The sequence below is a fragment of the Acinonyx jubatus genome, chromosome A1 (assembly GCF_027475565.1).
Source record: "Acinonyx jubatus isolate Ajub_Pintada_27869175 chromosome A1, VMU_Ajub_asm_v1.0, whole genome shotgun sequence".
Classification (NCBI taxonomy): Eukaryota; Metazoa; Chordata; class Mammalia; order Carnivora; family Felidae; genus Acinonyx; species Acinonyx jubatus.
This window is the reverse complement of record NC_069380.1, coordinates 109,152,042-109,176,059: the sequence shown is the minus strand read 5'-3', so window position 1 is coordinate 109,176,059 and position 24,018 is coordinate 109,152,042. Positions and strand designations below refer to the sequence as shown.

Genomic DNA, 24,018 nt, shown 5'->3' with positions numbered 1-24,018 from the left:
GTATATATGTGTGTACCTACACACACACACACACACACACACACACACGCAAATGTATTTTTATACTTTGACTTTTTTTTATAGGGTTAATTCTCAGGTTTAGAAGCCCCGGTCACAGGATATTTAAAATCTTATTTTTTGATATACTGTATAACACTGTCTTCCTAAAAGCTTATTGAAATGGCTCTCAACACAGATAGGTCATATTTAGAGGAGTTGTCAAGTTTGGGGGGTTTTAATGAAAATCAAATAATAAAATGATTAAAACATGCATATTTTTATATAGTAGAAATTAGATATTATTATAATTGTTAGTTATTATAACCAGAATGTTTTGAATAAATGGAGTGGCCCCTTGCCCTCCTAAGGCTGGTAACGGAAAGTTAACTGTACTAGCAATTCATAGGTCTATGCATGGATTTTCCAGTCTGTCAAAAAGAGCACTGTGTGTGGGGTCTTTGTGATCCATCTCTGTGATGCTCCCATAAGCTCTTAGGAATATTGACTCCAAGTTGCTCAAAGACCACAGGGTTGCTGCTTATGGTTGTACAGTAATGATCCCGTGGCTCCAGGAGGTGCTTTTTCACACTGTTCTCTAGGGAAATTGTGCCCATGGAGTTGTGCAGTGCACAACAGGTACCACACAGTACAGAGCACCTCTGCCATGCAAAGCACAAGGAGTCACTTGGAAGAGTCCTTCCAGCACTCTTTGTGGACTTTTAATTCATTTGTCTATGGTAACTGATTATGAAACATTAAGCCTGTTTCCCTTCCAGAGCAGCACGGCAGCTAAGGTGACGGCTCCTAAGTACATAAGAAATGCATCTTGAATTCTTTGACATTTTACATTCCCAACTTTGCCCAGCGGCCAATGGCTCCTTCTTGCAAGTGACATATTGATTGTACATACATGCAGGGTGACTATATTGTGCTCCGTATTTTGAGCTCGTCATCTGTTATCCCATTCTTATTGTTACCCTCGGTCCAGACAGTATCAAATTGGAAGCAGTAGTGTAGAAAATTACGAACAAATCAGAAAAGACTACAGCTGTGAAATGAGTCAGGCCATTGCTCTCCACATTTAGCATTTCCTCTGTTGTAAACACCCCACTCCTTTCTGTGCCCTGTTAGGAAGTCCCAGAGCCAGGAGGGTGCTGGGATAATCATAGCTAAACTCTGACCTTGCTTTGAAGTTAGGTATAAGGTGTCCCTGAGAGCAGCAGATTCTGCTGTCCCAGAAACCGTGTCACATCTTGGAGACCATGGGGTGGCTCACCAAGGTGTGACAGTGAGGAAGCAGGGATTGACACATGGTGATTTATGCGGCTATGAATGGCAATTTCACTCTTATAGGGCACCAGGGATGGCCTGTTCCCCCAGGTTTTATGAGATTCGCATTAATCACACCCCTCCAGGTGGGTTTGTGACCAAGGGGATAATGAAAGGATGCCATGTTGCTAGTTGGCATGAAAGTACTCGCCGCTCCGTCAGGGTGGATAATTTCACGCATCATCAGAGTGAAAAGCCTTAACGATGGCATGTGGGCAAGTCGCACCTTGTCACCGTGAAAACCATAGGCTCCTCTGTCATTGTGCTGTGCCTGTTGTCACTTTTGTGTTTGCTTAACGTACCTGTGGTGGATGTGAATGGGGCTTGCATTTTAATGTTAATCAGAACCAGTGCAGAGTCCTTCTTCTTCGAAAAAGTCAGTTCTACTCTTTACACTGGTTCACAGAGTCTGGGCAAGGAGAATGGGGCTGGGGAATGTCCCTGTCCCTGGTGCTGATCCTTCCACGTTTCTGGGAAATAACTGTGGCTGGGGATGGCCATTTGTCTCCCACCCAGGCTCGGTCCTGGACTGGTAGCATAGGGATAGTAGGTGAAAGCTTGTGTGTTCCCCTTGTTGTGGGCCCACCTGAGGCTGAGCTGTGAGAGGTAGTGTAGAGGGAGAAGGAACTCCCCCTAAGAAAGGCCTGGCTGCAAGCTCCATTCCATGTGGGCTCCTCCTGTGCATTGCCCTTCCCTGCCCTTAAGAGGCCCTCCCCTTCTTCTCCAAGAGATCCTGCCCTGCCTGGAACTCTCCAACTTGCCTTAGAGCTCTGAGTTTGCTTTGGAAGCAAGGCAGGCTCTGAGGACAGGGTGAGGGCCCCTCTCACGGAAGGGGCTAGGGTTGTTGCGACCTTCCAGTGTCCTCCAGGGTTACCCTATGAGCTTCATGCATCTTTTCTGTTCACTTGGGGTTGGGGAGAACCTGATGGGCTATCCACAGACCCTCCCCTCTCTGAATCTGAATGTCCTCATTCATGTATTAAATTATCCAATCAATGTATACTTATGGATCTATTGCCACACTCATGTCAGGATTGAGGACACAGTAATCAACTAAATATATAAAAGTCCAGCTTTAATGGAGCTTATATTCCAGTGGGAAGAGATCAACAAAAGCAAACTATAGAGATGGTTGGAAGAAAATAAGTATCATGGGAAAAGAATAAAGTAGGGAAAGGAGACAGGCCATAGTAGGATGGGGAGGAGTGGAGGTTTTAAGTAGGCTTGTCAGGAAAGGCCTTGTGGAGTGGCAGAGCTTTGCAGAGAAGGGAGTTAACTCAGTGGGTGTCTGAGGGAAGAGCATTCTCAGGCAGGAGGGGTCTGGAGCCTGCAGGAATCACCATGAGGCCATTGTGGCTATAACAGAGTATGGAAGGGGGAGAGAGGAGGGCACAAGTCAGAGCAATGTAAAGCTTCATTGTGCAGGGTCTTATAGACCCTTGTGAGGACTTGGGATTTTCCTTAGGGTGAAATTAGAAGTCTCCAGGAGAGGGGTGAGGAAGGGGAATGACATAGTCCAACTGATGTTGGAGAGGACAACTCTGAATTCTGTTATGAGAATAGTCCTGGGTGGGTGGATGGAGCAGGAGCTCAGTGAGGCAGCTGCGTTGATGGTGGCTGGCAACAATGGGGACATGGCTGCAAAGGCAGTGACAAGCTGTCTGGTTTGGGGTAAGAGGAGCTGAGAAGATTGGCTGGTAGATTGGATTGAGATGTGAGGGAAGGGAAGAGCGAGGATGGCATTAGGGCTTGGACTGAGCCACTGGAAGGATGGAGCTTCTCTTCACCAGCTGATCTGAAAAATATTATGTGGTGCAGCTTTGGGGGTATCCAGGCCAGGAATTCAGGCTTGAACCCCCTAAGTCTGAGATGCCTGTTAGCTCTTCAGGAGGAGATGCTCAGGGAGGTTGGATGCTACAGCTCAGGAGAGAAGTCTGGGCTGGAGACACAAGTCTGAGCTTTCATCTCATACCAGGGGATGAAGGCCATGGAGTGAAAGCACTCTACGACAACATAGTGAGTGAAGACAGAGAAGAGATCCCAGATCTAGGAGCCAGAGTTTGTTAACATTTAGAGGAAGGATATATAACAGGAACCAGCATAGCAGACTGAGCAGGAATGACCAGGGTACCAGGGAGAAAGCCCAGGGAGAGTGATATCTCAGAAGGTGGGTGGAGGAAACATTGCTAACACAGGAAGCGATAGGCTGATCACTGGACTGCAAGTTCATGTGCACAGGGACCTTATTATGTTCTATTCTATGCTTGATCTCCAGCCCCTGAAGTAGGACCTGGCCCCTAGCAGCTGCTCACAAAAGAACATTGTTGAGTGAATAAGCAAGTCAGGTAAGATGAGGATGGAGAATTTTCCCCTAGATGTGGCCACTTGGAGGTTGTGCGTGACCGTACAAGAGCAGTTTCAGAGGAGTAATGAGGATCAAAAGACTGTTTGGGGCCAGTGCAGGCATGGGACAGAGAATCGAGAAACGAGCTTGTAGCTGGAGGAGGTAAGACGTCAAGTCCATTCTGACCTGTCACATCATTAATGGGGCCATCTTCCAAGGGCTGGCTTTCATCTTGTCACTGCTGCTCTTCTATAGCATAAAGCCCAAACTCCCCTGCCACACTCCAGCTGCTATCCATCTTCTAGCCTTTGCTTTTTGCTGCCTTTCTACTCACGCTTCCATTCCAGCTGAACAGTAGATCCAGCTGTACTCATTACCAGCTGTGCAACTGTGAGCAAGTCGCTTAGCCTCTCTCTAAGCCTCAGTTTCTGGATAATTACAGTATTTTCCTCGTGCAGCTGTTAAGGGAATTAAGTGCTGGTATTCAGTTGGTATTCAATAAATAACAGAAATTTTTATTCCTGTTTTTGCACATTTGCTTTTGCTGGTTCCAGTCCCCCCATAGTCCATCTATCACCATCCTCTCCAAGATCCTATTCAAGACTGTCCATTCATTACTGCATAGTAATAATAATAGTGGTAGCAGCCAATACTTACATAGTGCTTGCTTTGCACTAAATGAATACATATATGAATTCATTTAATTCTCAGAGCAATCCTAAATGGTAGGTTCTCCTATTGTTCTTGTTCTGTAGAAAAGGAAACTGAGGCACAGTGTAGTTAGATGCCTTGTCTCAGGTTGCATAGCTTGCCAGTAGAAGAGCCAGGTGGTTTCATTCTTTTTGCCATTCAGTAAGCCTTTACTGAGTGATTGCTTTGAACCAGACCCTGTACTGGACATTGGGAGTTTAGAAATGTAAAGACTTTGTCTGTGTCCTTGAGGAGCCCACAGCTTCGCCTTCCTGACCACTTAGGGCCAAGGCATATCTTTTGAACTCCCACAACCCTTATGGCCTGTCCCATTCATGGAGTGCTCAGGCTGCTGAGCGTTCCCCTGATGTTTTATCGGGTAAGCAATTTGAGCTTGGGTTTCTGTTCTGGGGCTTCTGAGTCTTAGGGTCTGAATCTTATCTTGCATATCACCAGGACTCAGTAAATATCTTCTATAAAGTGGTCGTTTGTACCAACAGTCTAAGTTGTTTATTCATTCATTCATTCATTCATTCAACACTTATTTATTGAGGAACTGTGATGAGCCAAGTGCTAATGTGGGTCCTGGGGACTCAGTGGTGGACAAGAGAGAGGCCCTGCCCACATGGTGCCATGCACTAAGAGCTGGCACTGGACTGCAGGAGTTTACTGCCTCCTACCCTACACACAGGGTCATTCATGCCCACAGTAGGGCTTTTTCTTCTCTCACCATGTAACTTAAATTGTACTCCCTTGGATTTTGTTGGGGGAAGAAGGAATGGTGGTACTTTCACTGGTTTTGCAAATTTAGGAGGGAGGAGTCAAGGAAATTTTAAGGAGCTGGTAGAATTCCAAATCCACACGTTTCCATATATGAACAACGGGGATGTGTCTTTTCCAGATTTGTTGTGGAAACAGTTGGATTATTTCACTTAAAAATCACCATTATCAAGCATACAAACACAGTACTGTCTAGAGATCATCTTGTCCTCTCTGACCGTAGGAGTCCTGTTGAGTTTTAGTTATTTCATCCCCTTGCGGAATTCTGATCCTCAGAGTACATCATGCCTACGACTTATCATTGAGGCCTCCTAAAACCAATGCATTCTTACTTCTTAACTACCTTCATATGTGAAATAACAGGGGGCTGCTTTCCACTCCAACTTTGACCTAAAGAACACATGGGATGGCAGTAAGATGTCCATGATCTCCTTCCTATGTTTTTTTTTTAAAGAATAAAATAGATCAATAAAATACCAAGTAGAGGCAATATATGTAATATATATTACATATTGATTATATATAAACCATGTATATTCATGTGTATATGTATATATAACGCTAAGTTCTTGGGGTGCCTGGGTGGCTCAGTTGGTTAAGAGTCTGACTTTGGCCTAGGTCATGATCTTGCTGTTCCTGAGTTCAAGCCCCACATTGGGCTCTGTGCTGACAGCTCAGAGCCTGGAGCCTGTTTCAGATTCTGTGTCTTCTTCTCTGTCTCTGTCCCTCCCCTGATTATGCTCTGTCTCTCTCTCTCAAAAATAAATAAAAATTTAAAAAAAGTATAAAAAGCTAAGTTCTTGGTGAAGAAGACAATGCTCTATAATCCATTTGGCCTGCGGGAAATCTATTTTCAGGCTGCTTGCTATAGAATATGAAGGCCCTTTCTGCAGGAAGACAGACAAAAAAATGTAGAGGGACAGGACACGAGGACACCACTGTACAGTTATTTTCTTAATAACATGTCTGACATATCACTAATCTCAGCCAATATCATCTGTGTCAGTACCTCTTGACTGATGGTATTCCAGAGGATCCATAACAATTCAAAATAATCAATGAGTGGATTTCCACTTCTGGGAAGATAGAGAAGACAGATTTTTTTCTCTACTCTTTCCTCTAAGCACAACTTAGTAACCTTGGACGATATATATGAAACAAACATAAGCAGACTCTGGAAGGTGAAGAGAAGAAGGCAGACGCATAGTACTCCAGGACTGAAGGAACATCACAGTGGTGAGTTCTCTGGGTTTTCTTTTTGCCTCATGTGTCCCAGACTTGGAACTGAAGAAGCTAACAACCTGGAAATGCCAGCAGGTATGACTAAAAAACCCCAACAAAAGCCAGCTCTCTATAGCATAGAACCAGGAAAGGAGACAGCCTAACAAAACAGAAAACTTTTAGACACTAAACATTCTACTCCAGGCAAGTACCATAGAAAAAAGCCTATTAGCCCCACCCCATCCCTGTTCACACCAATAAAGTTTAAGTAGGGGAACCCAGATTTTGATAAGGTGCCACAGTTCCCCTACCAGAATGGTGTCAGAGAAGGCTAAGTAGGGAGTCTGGGCTTCCACTCTACCTGGCAGGAACAAGAAACTCCTTTCTTGCTGAGATGGTGTCAGAGGAGGTCTAGTGGAGCCAGGACTTACCACCTCTGTCTCTCCCTTGGTGACAAGGTCACTCTCTTTCTACCTCTCCTCACCCCATGATGTCAGTAGTAAGCATGGGTGGGCAGTAATGTGGCACTCCATTCCCTCTCTGCCAGGGAAGCCTAAGTGGGAAGTGGAATTGCCACCCCTCCTCATCAGTAATAAGGAGTCCTCCTCTGCTAAGGTGTTGGTGGAAGCTGAATAGGGAGCCTGGACTTCTACACCCACTTGACATCTATGACACCCCTCCCCCTTCTTTTACTGGACCAATGTTAGAAGAAGCCAGCTAAAATAAATTTCAGTCAGATTGAGGAGTGTTGATTAACCTGACTATGGTAGTCACTTCACGAAGTTTACCTATGTCAAATAATCACATTGTACTTTAAGAAATAGAATATTCTGTTTGTCAGTTATACTTCAATAAGGGTGAAAACAAATAAGGTGAACAGTCTCAAAACATAACATCCAAAATGTACAGGTTTCATTCCAAAATCATTAATCATACAAAGAACCAGGAAGACCTCAAACAGTGAAAATAATCACAGATGCTGATGCTGTCATAATGGAAATATTAGAATTATCTAAAAAGATTTTAAAACAATCATCATAACATTTCAGTGAGCAATTATGAACATACTTGAAACAAGGAGAAACAAAAAACCTCAAAAAATGAGTAGAAGATACAAAGAAGAACCAAATGAAAACGTTAAAACTGAAAAATATAATAACTGAAATAAAAATTTTAATGGATGGGCTCAGCACATAATGGAGTGGACAGAAGAAATGATAAAGACAGAACAATGGAATCCTCCATCTAAACAATATACAGAAAATAGACTGAAGTTAACAGAGTCTCAGGAAACTGTGGGACTATGAAAAAAAACTCTAACATTTGTATTATCAGAGTCCTGGAAGGAGAGCAGAAAGTGGTCAAGGCTTAAAAAAAAAATGCCCAAAGAAATAATGATGGAAAACATCCCAAATGGAGTAAAAGAGTTAATTTATAGATTCAAAAAGGTTAGCAACGACAAAGATGATAAATCCAAAAAAATGCACACCAAGACACATCATCATAGTCAAACTTCTGAAAACTAAAAACAAAAAATCTTAAAAACAGCAAGAAAAATTATACTTTATATGTCAAAACAATATGAATGACAGAGGATTTCCTATCAGAGGTTAAAGAGGCCAGAAGGAAGTGGCACAACATTTTGGACCAGTGAAAGAAACCTGTTGACCCAGAATCCTATAACCAGAGAAAATATCCTTTCAGGAATGAAGAGATAATGAAGACATTCTCAGGAAAAGGAAAAATATCTCAGGAAAAGGCAAAGAAACTTTGCCTCCAGTGGAACTACTCTTAAAAAATCTAAAGAAAGTTTTCTAAAAGGTAAACAGTTAATAAAAAAGTAATCTTGAAATATCAAGAAGGAGGAAAGAACATGTGAGCAAAAATGTGGGTAAATACAACAGATTTTCCTTCTCAAATTTTCTAAATTATTTTTCATGTTTGAAGCAAAGATTGTTACAGTGTCTGATGTAGTTCTAAGTGTATGTAGAGAAAATATTTAAAACAATTATGAATGAGAATGTAAAGAGATGTAAAGGAAAGTTCCTGTACTTGAACTGATAAAATTGCTAAACCAATAAACTATATAGATTATGTATAGATGATGTAATATAGCAACCACTAAAAATCTGTATAAAGAGATATACTCCAAAACACAGATAAATCAAAATGGAACTTTAAAAAAATGTGTTCCTCACAAGAAGGCAGGAAAAAAAAAAAGGGAAATGGAAAATGGAATATACCACAAAAAATAAAATGATAGGCTTAAACATTAACATATCAATTAAATTTCAATAGTCTAAATATACCAATTATAAAACAGATATTCTCAGAGTAGATTAAAAAATGATCTACTATATGCCATCTTTAAGAAACTCGCTTCAAATATAATGATATAGGGAGGTTGAATGTAAAAGGATGCAAACATTATTGAAAGAAAGTCAGACTGGTTATATTAATAGCAGATAATATAGATTTCAGAGCAAAGAAAATCTGAGAGACTCATCATATAATGATAACAGGTTCAGTTCACCAAGAACACATAGCAATCCTGAATGTGTATGCACCAAACAACAGAGGTGCAAAATATGTGAAACAGAAACTGAGAGAACAGAAAGGAAAACAGACAACTTCACAATTATAGTTGGAGATTTCAATGCCCCTCTCTCAACAAATGATAGAATAATTAGATAGAAGATCAGCAAGGGTATAGAAAACTCAGCAGCACCATCAGCCAAGAGAATCTAATCAACATTTATAGGACACCCTTCCCAACAATAACAGAATACACATTCTTTTCAAGAACATGAACTAAGGTAGACCATATCCTGGGTCAAAAACAGACCTCAGCACATTTAAAAGAATTTAAATCACGCATTGTGTGTTCTGCAACCACAGTGGAATCATACTAGAAATCCATTACAGAAAGTTAACAGGAAAATTTTCAACACTTGGAAACAAAATAACATATTCCTAAAAAACCATGGTCAAAGGGGAACTCTCAGGGAAGTAAAAATATATATTAAACTGAATGAAAAAAACAGCATATCAAAATTTGTGGGACACAAAGCAGTGGTGAGAAAGAAATTTATAGTACTAAATCCATACATTAGAAAAGAGAAAGAGTCTGAAGTAACCTAAGTTTAGGAACACCTGGGTGACTCAGTTAAGTGTCCAACTCTTGATTTTAGGTCGGGTCATGATATCATGGTTTGTGGGATCGAACCCTGCATTGGGCTCCATGCTGAGAGTGTGAAGCCTGCTTGGAATTCTCTCTCTCCCTTTCTCTCTGCCTCTCCCTCTTCCTCTCTCTCTCTCTCTCTCTCTCTCTCTCTCTCTCCCTCTCCCTCTCCCTCTCCCTCTCCCTCTCCCTCTCCCTCTCCCTCTCCCTCTCCCTCTCCCTGTCTCTCTCCCCCAAAATAAGCAAATAAACATTAAAAAATAATCTAAGTTTATACCTTGAGAACTCAGAAAAAGAAGAGTAAAATAAACACAAAGGAAGCAAAAGGAAGTAAATAGTAAAAGTAACAATAGAAACTGAAAAGAGAAACCAATAGAGAATAATCAATGAAACAAAGAGATGGCTTTTTGAAAAGATCAATTAATAAAATTGACAAGTCTTTATCAAAGCTGAGAAGGAAACAAAGGGAGAAAACACAAATTACCAATGTTTGGAATAAAATAAGGGATATCACTGCATACCCTAAACAATGCTACATGACTAAATTTTACAGCTTGGAGGAAATGGACCATTTTGTCAAAAACACAAACTATTACGACTCACCCCAAATTACCACCAAATCTATGCAATCTCTTCCAGAAAATAGAAGAGAAGGGAACATATATTAACTCATTTTATAATGTTACCCTGATACCAAAACCAGACAGAAACACTACAAGAAAAAAGAAAGAAAACTAAAGATCAAATTTCCTCATAAGTATAGACACAAAAATCATTAACAAAGTATTAACAGAAAGCTCAGCAAAATATGAAAAGGATTATATACCATGACCAAGCAGGGTTTATTACAGAGATGTGAAACTAGTTCAGTATTTTTTAAAAAATTGATGTAATCTACCATAGTAACAGGCTAAAGAAGAAAAATCACATGATCAAACCATGAATTCAGAAAAAGAGTTTGACAAAATTCAATCTATTCATAATAAAAACCTTTAAAAAATTGGAATACAGAGGAACCTCTTGAACTTGATAAAGATCACCTACAAAATATCTACTGTTAACCTTACACACAATAACAAAAAAATGAACACTTTCTCTCTAAGATCAGGAATAAGACAAGGATGTCTGCTGTCACTACTCCTATTCAACAACAGTGCCAGCAGTTTTATCCCATGCAATAAGGCAGGAAAAGGAAATAAGAGACAAATATATCATAAATAAGATGGCCCTATTTGAAGGTGACATGATTATCTACATAAAGAATTCCAAGCAATGTACAAAAAAATTCACAGAAATAATAAGTGAGTTCAGAAAAATTATAGGATACAAGATAACATACCAAACTCAATAGTATTTCTATATACCTAAAATTACCACATGAACACCAAAATTAAAATACAGTACCATTTATAATTCCAAAAATGGGGGGCACCTGGGTGGCTCAGCCAGTTAAGTGTCCAACTCTTGATTTCAGCTCAGGTCATGATCTCACAGTCATGAGATTAAGCCTCCATGGGCTCCATGAAGGCATGGAGCATACTTAAGATTCTCTTTCTCCCTCTGCATCTCCCTCACTTGCTTGTTCTCTCTTTCTCTCAAAAACAAAACAAAACAAAACAAAACAAGAAATAGAAGACTACAAAGCACTCATAAAAGAAATCAGAGCTGAAAGAAATAAAAGCAGATCTAAATAAATGGAGAGGCATGCTCAGCATAGTAAAGATGCCAATTCTCTCCACATTGAAAGGCAGATTTGACACAGTTCCTATCAAAATCCAAGCAGGTATTTTTGTAGGTATATACAAGTTCATTATCCAATTATCCAATACAAATACTTAATTTTAAGACTTTCATAGCTATTGTGACCAAGACTATAAAATATTGGTAGAGGATTTGACACATAAATCAATAGAATAGAATGGAGAACCTAGAAATAGACTCAGAAAATAGCTTGATTATTTTATTGTATTTTATTGAGGTGAAATTCATATAACATAAAATTAACCATTTAAAAATGAACAAATAAGTGGCATTTAGTATATTCACAGTGTTATGCAAATACCACCTTTATCTAATTCCAAACATTTTCATCATTCCCAAATAAAACCCCATAACCATTAATAGTTTTTCTTTCTGTGAGTTACCTATTCTTAGTATTTTATATAAATGGAATCACACAATGTGTGATCTTTTGTGTTTGGCTGCTTTCACTTAACATTATTTGTAAGGTTTATCCATGTTTTAACGTGTATCAATACTTCATTCCTCTTTATGGCTGAATAATATTCAGTTGTATGTATTTGCCCCCAATTTTTTTATCCCCCCCATCCATTGATGGACATATGTGTTGTTTCTAACTTCTGACTCTTGTCAATAGTGCTGCTATGAACATTTATATACAAGTCTTTCTTTGAGAGCCTGTTTTCACTTTTTTGGAGTATATAACTAGGAGTGGAAATTTGGGGTCATATGGTCATTCAATGTTTAACTTTTTGAAGAATGACTACACTGGTCTTCACAGCATCTAAACCTTTTTGCATTTCCACCAGCAGTGTACAAGGTTTTCAATTAGCCATGTCCTTGCCAAAACTGGTTATTCTCCTTTTATTTTTTTTAAACATTTGTTTATTTTTGAGAGAGACAGAGAGAGACAGAGACAGAGAGAACAAGAGGAGGAGGGACAGAGAGAGAGGGAGACAGAGGATCTGAAATAAGCTTTGTGCTGACAGCAATGAGACCCAATGTGGGGCTTGAACTCACAAACTGTGATATCATGACCTGAATGGAAGTCAGATGCTCAACCAGCTGAGCCACCCAGGCACCCCTCTCCTTTAACAAAAAACAACAAAATTTTATAGCCATCCTAGTGGGTATAAAGTGGTATTTCATTATGGTTGTGATTTGCATTTCCCTAATGACTAAGAATATTGAGCTATTGAGCATCTTTTCATGTGCTTTTGAGACATTTGTAGTATCTTGTCTGGAGAAGCATCTATTCAAGTACTTTGTCTCTTTTAATTGTCTACTTTTTAATTGGGTTGTTTGTGTTTTTGTTGTTGAGTTGTAAGAGTTATTTATATATTCAGTATATTAATCACTTATCAGATACATGATTTTCAAGTATTGTCTCCCATTCTGTAAGTTGCCTTTCCATTTTCTTGATAATGTTCTTGCATTGAATGCATAAAAATGTCAATTTTTGATAAAATCCTATTTATTTATTTTTTGTTGTTGCTCATGCTTTTGGTGTCATATCTAAAAATCCATCGCCAAAGCCAAGGTCAAGAAAGTTTACCCATGTGTTTTCTTCTAAGAGTTTATAGTTTTATTTCTTATATTTAGGTTTTTGATCAGTTTTGAGTTAATTTTTATAAATGGTGTGAGATAGGGGTCCAAATTAATTATTTTACATGTGGGTATGCAGTTGATCCGGTGTTACTTGTTCAAGAGACAATTCTTTTTGTGTTGAATACTTATGGCTCCATTTTGAAAATCAATTGGTGATAGAGGCATGTTTCTGGAATCTCAGTTCTATTCCATTGGTCTATATGTCTATCCTTATGCCGGTACCACACTGTTTTGATTATTGTAGTTTTGTGGTGAGTTTTGAAATCAGGAGGTGTGAGTCCTTCATTTTTCTCTCCTTTTTAAAGACTGTTTTGGTGTTTAGGACCTTTGCAGTTCCTGCCAAACTGAGTTTTGACAAAGGAACAAAGCAATTCAATGGAGAAAAGATAGCCTTTTCAGAAAGGATGCGGGGCAATTAAACATTCTAAGGAAAAAACAAAAGTGAACCTTAAGTCTCAGACCTCATACAAGAATTCGCTCAAAAGAGGTGACAGACTTAAAGGTAAAATATAAAACTCTTAAGCTTTTATTTCAAAAAATACCTGGGATCATGGATTTAGATTTGATACCAAAGTAAGATCTATAAAAGGAAAAATAGATAAATTTGACTATATCAAAATTAAAAACTTTTGTTCTAGAAGATATCCTATTAAGAGGGTGACAAGTAGTAGACTGAAAGAAAATAGTTGCAAACCACATATCCACAAAAAACTAGTATCTAGAAGGTATAAAGAACTCTCAAAACTCAACAGAAGAAAAACAAACATACAAAAAAGAAACCCCAAGCAATCGAATTAGGTAATGGCCAAGAGACACAAAGAGACATTTCACCAAAGAGACTATACACATAACAAATAAGCATGTAAAAAGATGTTCAACATCATTAGCCATTAGGGAAATGCAAATTAAAATCACAATGAGATATTACTACACACCTATCGGAATTACTAAAAATAAAATATAGTGACACCAGCAAATGCAGGCAAGAATGCAGAAAAACACAATTGCTTATGCATTGTTGGTGGGAATGTAAAATGGTGCAGCTACCCTGAAAAGTAGTTTGACTATTTCTGTAAAAACTAAACATGTGACCATCATACAAACCAGCAGTTGCCCTCGTGGGTATTTATCCTAGAGAAATGAAAAATTATATTCATAAAAAACCTGTATAGAAATGTTTACAGGAACTTTATTTGTATATAGCCTCAAATGGACATAACCCAGGTGGTTAAACAGATGTACTTCCATACTGTGAAATACTACTCTGTAACAGAAAGGGATAAACTACTGATAGGGGAAACAACTTGAACAAGCCTTGAGGTCATTATGCTGAGTGAAAAAAGCCAATCTCCAAAGACTGCATGTTGTATCATTCCCCCGATATAGTATTCTTGAGACGACAACATTATAGAAATGAGGACAGTTTCGCAATCACCAGGGGTTAGGGATGAGGAGGGAGGGGCAGAGGGAATGAAGACACATGGTGGCTGTAAAAGGGCCATAGGAGGGATCCTTGTGGTGAATGAAAGATTCTGTACTTGGACTATATCAATGTCAATATTCTGGTTGTGCTATTACACTGTAGTTTTACAAGATGTAAAAAATAAAAAAATAGGAGGACACTGGGTAAACAGTATTTACTCTGTTTTTGATGACTGCTCTTTCTTACAACTGTATGGGAATCTGTAATTATTTCAAAATGAAAGGTTTAATTAAAAATCAGTAAGTGATACATTATTTAATTTTCTTTTACATTTGTAAGAAAAGACAGGGAGCTTGTCAGTGTATAACAAGTGAGCACACACAGTGGTTAGGTAGAGTTTAAATGAGGACAGTCATGGCTCCATCACTCGGTCTATTTCTTGGCTGAACAGCACTGACTTCAAGAATGGTTGAGACTGTTATATATCAAATTGTTTTTCTTCTTAGACATATGTTTGATTTATGCTCATAATAGATTGTGTTTAAAGACTAGAAACATAAGGAACCTGATGATGAAATACAAGATAATTAAGAACAAAAAATGGGAAGACCACAATCTTACTTCAGAATCACCTTCGCCAATCTGTAAATCACATTCATCTGATAAAAACTCTTCTACGGAACATCAAGATGTCTTTGGTACTTCAAAAACAGTGTTAAGGAGAGAAAATAGAGTGACAATTATGTCCAATTTAGCTTTTCATTTATTGAGAACAAAGGCTCTATCCACACCCACAATGTGCTATTTGCAGAGTGGTTGCAAATAGCGGCCTGAAATCTTTCCCCTCCTGTCATTTATAAACAAAACATGGAAATTGTAAAAATAAAACCATAGTTTTTTTAAGCATGAAATTCCAGAATTTCATACATCCAATTCTTGGAAACCAGTTTCTGCCTATACTTGATGCTGTATTATGGAGTAAAACCCCAAAGTACTTTTTAGTATACATTCAGTCCCCAAACCAGATATGACATATCATTTTTTAGCATATTTATCAGAAAATTATGTTTTCTCTTTTATGATTTAATAAAAATTAAACATTGTCCATTCGTCATTAAATGATATAAAGTGAAGGGTTTTTTTGTAATGATTGTGTATTATGAATATTATTAATGATTGCATTAAAACAAACTTGAATACAGTATTTAATACAATACTCTTAATTTGTTTAAGATTTCAAATCACTCATTTGTCACATATCACACAAAAATGGCAAAGCCAGTTTAAGTTTTTTCAGGATGGTTGTAGTGAAAAGTGTTTGCAAGTCACATATGGCTATGCAGTGATAACTGACATGTGTGCATGCATTTGTCAACTTTAAAGCATCCTGTACACATGTCACTTGTTATGTGTCCACTGCCTTTCATCTAGGGCAATTAGGAAGTGGAGGTTCCTGCTTAATTAAATGTTCTCCACAACTGAAAATTACTCTCTAAATATGAGCACTGGTTTGGAATCCAGAGTCTTCAGTTTTTGACTAGCCTGGGGTTCTTAGATAAATAAAGTGGGATGATGACAATGTTAATCTTTCATGTTGTGTGTGTAAAGGCAGTCAAATAACGGATCAGGTTTTTGTTTACATTTTGGCTTCTTTCTCATTTGCTATGTTTTCTGCTTCAAGTAACAAAAACTCCAAACTCAACTGATTTAAGTCATGAGGAAAATAGAAACCCGAGCTAAGGCAGCTTCAGAATTGGTTATTTTAGAGGCTCAGTGACATCATTAAGGTCTTTGGCTCTTTCCCTATTCTGCCATCTTTCATGGGTCACCTTGGTTGCTCTTTGGGAAGATGGTGACCATGGGTGTAGGGGTTCCTTGTAGTTAATGATAGTATCAAGAGGGAAAAGAGGCACCATCTCTTCCCCGTGCATCTCTTTATGCTTTCTGTCGCCCGTCCCTGGCCAGAACTAGGCCCCCTGGTCTCGCCTTAGCCAGTTCCTAGCAAAGAGAATGGGAGCCCCATTATTGGCTTAGACCATGCTGGACAGAATGGACATCCTGTAGGCAGGGAAGAGAGAAAGACCACATGTTGGGTTTTGATATGACAAGGGATCAGGTGAAGACTATTAAGTAAATATGCCAATAGGTTCAGAAAAGAAGCTTCTCTAGGCACCTAGTCATAGGACATGTATTTTGAGATATGTATTAGGTGCCACATATGTATACACTGTGTGTAACTGATGCAGAATGGCGTACGATTATGAGGGCAGGCTCTGAGTCAAATCCTGGCTCTGCCGTTTGCCAGACAAATTGCCTTAGATAAATTGTGTAACTTCTCTGAGCTTAACTTATCAAATGGGGACCTTATGGAGCTGTGAGAATTAGGTGATACAACACATACAAAGGGTTAGGCCCAGTGCCCAATTCATAGTTAGCAATCAATAAACGTAAGGTGCTGGTGTGGTGCCAGCGATGATAATGAGCTAAACACAGCTTTACCTCTCAACAGCTGAACAGCTGCTCTCACTCCCCCAGTCTCTCTGCCCTCCACCCAGTCAATTCTCCATATAGCAGCTAGAGGGATGTTCACGACATACAGTAGATTACGACTGTCTCCTGCCCTCAACTCCCCAATGACTCCCATCACACGTCAAATCAGATGTGAAGTCCTTGTTTATCAGAGCCTGCAGGACCTTTGTGATCTGGCCCTTGTCCGTGCCATCTTCTTTCACAACTGTCCACCTGGTCCCTGTGTTTAGCAATGTCAGCCTGGGTCACATCCAGCCAGATCTTCATGCCTGTTGAGCCGTCTGCCTGCATATTCTGCCCACCAGATCTTGTCATATCTTGTCCCCTCATTTCTTCACGTCTCTGCTCTAAGTCCCTCCTCATCCTCAGAATTTCTTCATCTGCCGTCTTTAAGACAGTCACCATTCATTTTTTAAAAAGTTTTTATTTATTTATTTTGAGAGAGACAGAGACAGCATGAATGGTGAAGGAACAGAGAGAGAGAGAGAGAATCCCAAGCAGGCTACATACTGTCAGTGCAGAATCCGAAGCAGGGTTCAAACTCATGAAACCATGCGATCATGACCTGAGTTGAAACTAAGAGTCACGTACTTAATGGACTGAGCCACCCAGACACCGCTAAGACAGTCAATTTTCTTAGTCTGCATTCTCTGGAAAACAGAGCACGAGGCAAAAGTGTTACACCTTAGAAGTCCAATCTCAGGAAGCAGGAACAATGAAGAAGAGAGACCAGATATGGAAGGTCCAGCTCTGTCGGCAGTACTCAGTACTTGGTCTCTTGGTCCTCAGGACCCAGGGCACGGTGCATGTCAGTACAGACCACCCAGGGAAGGAAGGGAGAATGTACCTGCTGGCTTCCTCCTGTACCCTGTCTCCCACTGGTCGAGACCTCCCCTCTGTCATGAGCTCCCCCACCCCTTTGGCTTGTGTGGAGCAGCTCCCACCCCCACAGCAGCCTCTGGGGAAGCCAGAACCCCCAGAGGTCCAGCCTGACCAGTGCACAGGCCAGTGTCTCCTTGTCAGTTGGCCCCCTGTGCAGGGGGGGCTATTTGGTTTGAGGTAGTGGCAGTAACAGCAGAGGAATCTATCTCTGTGGCTGTGGGAACACCTCAGACCAGTTAATAGGGCCCCTGTGACCCAGAAGCAGGGCAAGTGGGGGTAGGGTAGGGGCGGAGAGAAGGTGTGGGGGTGGGGGCAGAGAGGTCGGTGTGGCTACTCAGATTTGGGGTGGTATGTAAGCTAAGTCCAGCACCATCTTACAGATCCCTGTCTGGCTTAGTGCTCTTCACAAAAATTAAGGTGACCCACCACAATACTGCATACGTGTTTGAATGGAGCATATAATCACAGGAATGGAGTGTCCATAAGGTAGGCACTCATCTTCCTGAATGATCTTTTTTTTTTTGTAGATTGGCATGTTATCTACCATTCTTTGATGAGTTGGAAAACAGGGTCATGGCAAATATTTGTGAGTCTGAATAAGTAAGGTTGAGTAAAGGAGGTTGGCCCCTCTCTTTGCTCTCCTCCTATCTTCCTTCCCGCTTCACCTCTCTCCCCTGTCCCCAGTAGGATGTGGTACTTAGTGGCTTGGAGGCCTGGCCTCCTCAACCCAAATTCTCCCTGTGCACGGAGTTCCATGAGGGGCTGAGTTTCATTTCCTCCTATTTTGGGATCTTTCTCAGGGCCTGTGACCATCAGCCTGGGTCCTGGGAGTGGGGATGCGGTGTTTGTCTTGGGACTAACACCACCGTGAAGGGGCTTATTTTCCAACCCCTCCACTTTTACCATTCATAGTTCCCTTCCCCTCACTGTAGCTTTTCATTCATCCCAGCTTCTTAATTAAAATTTCCACTCATCCCTCCTTCTTCATTGCCTTGAGAAATTTCCCAAATCACACTTAACCTCTTGAAGGAACACCTTACTTATTTCCATGCAGTCTACTCTTCTCCCTAAACCAAAGTTAACAATTATTTCTTTACCTTTTATTTTTAAGGTTTATTCATTTTTAAGAGACAGAGAGAGACAAAGCATGAGCAGGGGAGGGGCAGAGAGAGAGAGGGAGATACAGAATATGAAAGCAGGCTCCAAGCTCTGAGCTGTCCGCACAGAGCCCAACGCAAGATCGTGACCTGAGCCAAAGTCAGACACTTAACTGATTCAGCCACCCAGGCACCCCTAAAGTTAACAATTATTTCTGAGTGTGATTTTAGGTCTAGAATTTTTAATTTATTGCCTCCATTCCCTTTATTTCTAGATGACTAAAAGGACCATCATTTAAGAAATGTTTAAGAAATCCTTAACATCACAGCTCTTTTTAGATCAGAGTGGCCCTAACTTCCATACATCCTAGCAAAATAAGGCATAGACTTGCAGAGTTGGAAACGGCCTCAGAAGTTCATTGAGTATGACCGCCTCCCACCCCGTCCACCTCCAGCTCCCACTTGAGACATGAAGAAATGAGGGCTGGAAAGGCTCACCCAGTGAGAGGCAGTTTTTGGACAGGCAGCAAGTGTTAAATCTCGGAAAGAGCAGGAAGACCATTTCCCCTGCCTTTCCCTACCTTCTCACATGACCTCCCTTCCCACAGTGTTTCTGGGCACTGTCTGACCAGCCCAGGGGGACCTGACCCATAGCTAGTGACACGGAAACACTGTGGTACAGTCTGGAGGAGGTCCCCTGCTTCTTCCTGATCCCATGCTTCTGTGTCACCTCTGGGTGGTCTGATGTGCAGCTGCAAGCCAAAATGACCTCCAGGAGGCCCATTGTTTGTTGTGTTTTTGGTAAGAGTAGAGCTAGAGAAAATGTTTTAAAACTGGTAAAGTAAATATCTATAGCAGATTATTAAACTTCTTGGTCTTGCAAAAATACATCGGTAACTTTCTGTTGCGTGTGTGTGTGAGTCTGCCTTGCGACATTACTCACCAATCACCCAGACTAGGGGCTGGGGCAGTAATCTAGACTCATGTTTCCTTTTAACTTCTCTTTTCCAAATTTACTGAATTGTATGAATTCAAAATGTAACCTTTTGTTGTTGTTGTTACTTTGTTTTTGGTTTTTTTTTTTTGTTTTGTTTTGTTTTTTTGCCAACCATCCCTGTTGGCTACTGAGAATCATCACTATGCTTGCAAGTTCTGAAACAGGGTTTCAGGCCAATTCCAAATGCTTTGTGTGGGAGTTAGCCTCCCTTGCATGTCCGGGGAGTATTTTTAAAGCAAGAAATGCCCTGAGAGGTCAAAGCATAGAGCAATGCAGAGAGGTGTCAAGGTCTACTGGCATCTGATGCCGCTTCCCTGAAGGCTTGTTTTATTTCATCATTCACACTTCACCTTTTTTATTCCAAGGTGACTTTAATTCCATGCTTATTTTATGCACAGTAGCCACAACAGCTCACTTCAGATGTTGGCATTATCTCCAAGGGGCATTCTGTACATGTGGTTTGTAGCGGCTACATTCCCCCCTTACTCGGGAAGCAAAGGAAGTCTGTTGGAAGTCCAGTCCATGTTCACTGCACTAAACAGAGCTATTTTGGATCTTGGTCAGTCTACAGACCTTGTCTTACATATGACCCAGAGTTATTAAAAAGACACACCCCAAGGCCTGCCTTGGTTATGTAATAGGGCCACTAGGCTGACTCAGGGACTTTGTGCTGAGAGCTGAGAACAGAAATCTGCTTTTTCAAACACCTCAAAGTGTGGGAGGGGAGCTAAACCCAGTCTCTGAGCTGTGGGGCTCCATCTTGTCCACGGACTTAGAATTAAATTTCAGAGGGAGGCATAGCACGTTTCCAAATTTCCTTGCTTCCTTTCATGTCCAGTCCTTCTTCTCTTTCTCCCAGGATGGAAAGTGCCATCCTTTCCCCAGTCCAGCTGCAGAGAATCTGGCCTCAAGCCAGCTTTGGGGATTCAGTCATGGGTGGCCTTGGCAAAGACTCATGGTCAAATCTGAGAGAGCATCATTCCTGCCAAGGCCCTGGGGGCACTGAGGATGGAATGGCTTTTGTCCTTTTGAGCCCAAATCACAGTTTCCACGTGGGAAGTCACAGCAACTGAGACCTGGAAGTCACCCAGGTCTCAAGCACTCCTCATTTTGCAAATGGGGAAACTGACACCTATGGCAGAGATATGACTGGCCTGGGTTACAGCCTGGCCGTGTACGAGGGAGAGCCGGATCCCAGACCAAAGCGTGTGTGAGGGCAGGCACCAGGCTGGCTCATTCACTGATGTCTCCCCAGAACATAGCATGGGGCCTGGTACATAGCAGGGGCCCAGTAAATATGTGTTGAAGGAAAGAGCAAATGTAATACCTTTTCCTCCATGTCAGTGTTTTCTTTTTCTTCTTCTCTTGACGTTTAACTAAACTTAAGAAAATCTCCTCTGTCCCCTCCTCCAGGCCAGAAGAGGTCACAGGGTCACAGACAAGACACTGTTCCACTATACCACCAAGTTATCTGGTGCCCACCCAGCCTGAGCAAGAGGCAGTCCCTCTGAAAGACTCCTGCTCATCACCAGTCTGGCCTGGCTAGGGTCTCACTCACAAATCGATGCCAGACTTGGGCTACAGACAGACCATTGGTGGGGGAGAGGGGTGCTAGTTGCTACAAAGACGTTTATAGTTTATTTGGGCACCAAGACTGATCTCTAGGTCAATTAATGAAAGCACATGACAGCTGGGTTGGGGTCTCCAAAAGCTCTGGAAGTTGAATAGGGATTCAGAAAGGTTTAGGCGTGGGGATGAGGTCAGGGCAGCAAAAACGTCTCCTTCTAAGGGAGAACAGGGGACCCTCTCATCGCAGCTTGGACGGGCTAAGTCAACATCACCTGGGACTGCCCCTGTATGCCCAGGATTTTGTAAGATGATCCTGCTGGGAGAGAGCAGATACAGAAGAGAGAAATAAAAACTTTGCTGTTTCTAAGGTTGTTGGCTGGGGGATGAGGGGAGGGTAGTGTCACTTGACTTTGCTTCTGGGGACACGTAAACAGGTAAGGTGTACTGGCCCTCCTGGGCTCCACAGCTATGGCGGCTGATTAAGACCAGTTGTGCATCTTGAGAGCACAGGCTGGGGAACTCGGCCCGGGAAGGAGCCGGAGGAGAGGAAGAAGGGGATGTGTTGGGGAGTGGGAGGGGGTTGTAGCCTGCCGGCTTTACGAGAGCCTGGTGCGCTTGAGCCTGGGGCGGAAGCGCACCCCCTCCCCCCGCGGGTGCAGAGATCGCCCTGGAGCGCTGGGAGTCCTCGCGCCCCGCGTGCGCGCCCGGCTGCTCCGCGCACCTGCCGCTGGCCCCGCTCGGGTCTGAGCAGCGGGCGGGCGAGTCGCGCGCACAGGTGGCGGCGATTGGGCAGGCGGGGCCCGGAGGGTGACGTCACGGGCTCCGGTCCCGGCGGCAGAAATAGGGCAGCCGCGGCGGCGGTGGTACGACAGCGGCGGCTCACAGAGCTGGAGCCGAGACAGCCTCCAGCGCGCCCGGGACCCGCCGACAGCCGGAGACACCGACCGAAGGACACGGGGCCCGGTCGCCGCCACCGCCGCCGCGGATCGCGCCCGTCCGCCTTCGGACACCTGGTCTTCCTTCGGCCCCGGCCACCTCAGGTACGCGGGCGCGGGGAGGGTGCCAAGCCGCCGCCGCCACCATCCGGTCCCGCTGCGCCCCTCTGGGGTCCCGGCGCCCGCGGCTCCGCGTCTCCCTGCAGGGCCCGGCGCGGGCGCTTGCTTGTCCTCACCATCCGCGCCGAGAGAGCCAAGTTTGCCCGGGCGGCGGGCACGGGACCACGGGACTCTGGCTCGGTAGGGCTACCTGGCCCCGGCCAGGACTCGGGGGGAAAGAAAGGCTCGAGCGCCGAGGCTGCTGGCCCGGGTCTGCAGTAGGCACCGGAGTGACCCGGCCGGCGCGCGGAGCAGAATAGCTCGCGCCGAGCCCGCAGCCCGCGCGGGCTCCGAGACCCCGCAGGCGCCGCTCTCGGGCTTCGGCCCCCGAGCCGCCTCGGCGAGCGAGGCGAACGCAGACCCTCCGCTCGGCTCTGTGCCCTTGGCCCGGGCTGGGGTGCGGAGCGGGCGTCCTCGCTGCCTCCTCCCTCCAGCTTTGCGGGGAAACTTGCGCGTCCGCGCTGCAGCTCGGAGGGCCCGCTGCGCCCCGCCTGGCGGTCGCTCCCCCGAGGTCCGCCGCGTCTGCACGTTGGGGCTCCGCGGAGGCTGAGGAGCAGGGACCCAGGCACAGCCCCTTCCGCGAAGCCCGCTGCCCCGGATCTGCCCGGCTGGTCTCTGTTTAGAGCGGCTGCCGTTCCCTTCTGGGGAGTCACTAGGGAGCAGTTTGTTTGGGGGACATTCGGGCAGAGAGCTTGATTCTGAGAGAGCTTGTGCGGTGGATGATCTCCGCCCCTCTATGCGCCAGCGAAGGAGACCCATTTCAAGTTTGGGGGGCACCTAGGCGACGCAGACAGAGCGCTGCGCTTTGGGCGCCTGTCGCCCTGAGTTGGCGGCCGAGCGCAGCGCGAGCCTTCCGGGCCCTCTGAGCTGACCAACCGGCTTCGCCGGCTCACTCGCCCGCGGCCTGCCACCTGAGGACTTCGGCGCCCGCCACTCCGGCAAGGGCAGAACCCCGCTGGAAGCAGCAGGATTTCTCACAGCGCCCGGGACGTGGCGAGCAGCCCGTGCAGCGCGCCCGTCTGCTGAAGTTCCCGGGGCCCCGCGGAGTCGGACCCTGCTAGGTCTGTATCTCGCCCGGCTAGTCAGTCCCCCTACGCGGTCCGGACGACCCCGCTCCACTTAACTGCCGCCGACGATGATGAATCGCGCTCCCGCAGCTCTCCTCCGCTCTCCTCTAGGTGTCGCTTCCTCCGAGGTTTCCCGCGAGTGAAAAACAGCGCCAGTAGCTTTGGTCGGCTCCCTTCCTAAATTTGTTGCAAGCCTGTGCACCGGGAATTGTACTCGATGGGTCCCCGAGATACAAACATTCGTCGACGTTCTCTGGGCCAAACATAAACAGAATTTCATTCGGAGGTGGCACGGTAACTCTTAACCAAACGTGCACCGGGAATGGGCCTATATCGCAGTCTCTGAGGCATCGGGAAGAAATTCAGATGTTTCTCGAAACTCAAGTCCCAAGTTATTTTCCCACCACCAGGCTTAGAGGAAAGTCAGACATGACTTTCAACAGTGTCCTGTCAATCTTGGAGTGGGT

At 43.5% G+C, this 24,018-nt stretch overlaps 1 protein-coding gene across 4 annotated transcripts in view; it reads left to right on the top strand.

Moving 5' to 3' along the window:
• The window catches only part of FSTL4 (follistatin like 4), a 714,076-nt gene that overhangs the window by 286,117 nt on the left and 403,941 nt on the right, over window positions 1-24,018 (top strand). The window contains exon 1 of one of the 4 annotated variants that reach the window (XM_053220961.1): window positions 22,055-22,430. The exons of 1 other annotated variant lie outside the window; for it this stretch is intronic. The gene's annotated coding sequence lies outside the window, so the exon portion shown is untranslated. Of the gene's footprint in view, window positions 1-22,054; window positions 22,431-24,018 lie in introns of those variants that run through there. 2 more of the 4 variants (XM_027076699.2, XM_027076701.2) reach the window with 2 other exon arrangements.